Here is a 1,959-nt window from a genome sequence, read left to right as displayed (position 1 = left end):
GGATGATGATACACGGCCAGATAGATGAGTCATTTTTTTTGTTAACGTGCTGAACTAAAAGGGCAGTGAGTGAAAGAGAAAGGGAGATATTCAGTTGGAGAGTTGAATGCAAGGTTAAGTGCCACCTGCAGACAGCGGACTGCTCAGGACGCCATAACACAGCTGTAAAAAAGCCTTTTAAGGTAGTCTGTTACAAACCAGGTTAACACACTGGGGCCGTTTACAACTGGAGCCGAGACACAGTAAAACACTTAACACAGTCACTGTGACTGACTGGTCCCACACATACCACACACACACACACACACACACACACACACACACACACACACACACACACTCACACACATGTACAAACACTTCAAAAAAACTACATTTTATTTTGATGTGAATCACTTGAATGAAACATGGCTTCCGTCACGTGTCGACGGAGCGTTCTCCCTGATGGAAAATAAACTGCAGACGCCACCCTCCCATATGCTGTCCCCACATTCAATCCCATAATGCCCTTCTGTACTCGGCCACCACAAGGGAGAGCAGTTCGCTGGGTCAATCCATCCAATCAGAGGTCACCTCATATTTTTTGGGGGTTTTTTGCGCGGAAAGTTGCAGAGATAAAGGTTGTGGAGTGTAATGTGTGACGTGGTCACACATCATTACAACTTTCAAATTTAAGATGTAAAGTCTAACATATCACAGTTAATTTTTGTTGGAAAGTAATACTTTAGTATATTTCTGGTTGTTTAGAGTGACCTATTATTAATTTAATGCTGACAAAAAGAAAACAGAATAAGGATTTATAAAATAGAAGCGATTAGTGTTTCACAGTGGATCTTCAATGCACAGCTGGTAGCTTATCAGATATGGATTATTATGTCTGTTAACTACTGAGCAGCAGCCACTTTGGCGACAAGTACTTCTGACAAGAACTCGATCTTCTTGATCTTCACAGATTCTCTATATTTTTGACTAACGTGATGAGAGCGTCGCTCACAGGTGCTCAGGTGCAGATCTACATTTTGGTGCCTGCAATCCGACTGTTTGTGTGATATGCAGGAGATTTGTTTTGCTTTTCTGTTCTCGGTCTTTCATAAGTCTGAAAAAAAGAAAGCGAGTGTTTCCTGCTGGATGCGTTTGTCCAGAGAATCACACGGTAGCTCATTTTTATGCAGCAGAAGATCGGAATACTAATTCTGTTTCTCAGTAAGAGTTGTCTGTGTACCCTCTCAACCATTCCAAGCAGTTTTGTACTCTAGTATATTAAAACGAGCAAAGATGCATTAAACTGCTTCAGAATCTAACTGTGCCTTTGCATTTTATACATCTGAAAAGCTGTGGAGGATTTTTCTGGGAAATGTTTTGATTAACCAGCCTTGAGATGGTACACACAGTAATTACCACCCACTGTGATTGTGAGATTACTTTTCTCACACCTCACATTGTAACTTTATCACCACTTTATCAGCGGTCAGATCGTATAAGCAACACTTCTCACTGACTGCAGGAGTCTGGTTGCTTTTTTTTTTTTTTTTCTAACTTGTTTTCGCCAGGCAGAATCATTTGTAACCCTCTGGATAACAGAGACTCAGTGTTTGCTTAACACCATGAACACAAATACTCGTCTGGGTGCACCGCTGCTGCTGTTCGGCCTCTCCCAGTGTGGCATGGGCTGGCCTGTGTTGACAGTGGTGTTGCCCCAGTGAGCCTGATGATGACTCAAACAGTGTTGTGCCACACCAGCTATGTACACGCCTAACCAACACGCCAGCCAGTGCCTTGTTGTGCAACACGGCAAAAAACCGCATTAGATCTGCAAAGTTCAGTCTCAAAGAAAGAAAGTACATTAACTCCTTAATTGCTCTGGTTTACAGTAAATCACGTGGCCTGAAAGTGTGTTTGTAGCTGCCAATATGTCTGTGTAGGTTCTCCAGGTCCAGGTCATGATGATCCAAAGCTGTT

This window comes from Antennarius striatus, chromosome 5 (assembly GCF_040054535.1).
Source record: "Antennarius striatus isolate MH-2024 chromosome 5, ASM4005453v1, whole genome shotgun sequence".
NCBI lineage: Eukaryota > Metazoa > Chordata > Actinopteri > Lophiiformes > Antennariidae > Antennarius > Antennarius striatus.
Note: the sequence above shows the minus strand (reverse complement) of the source record.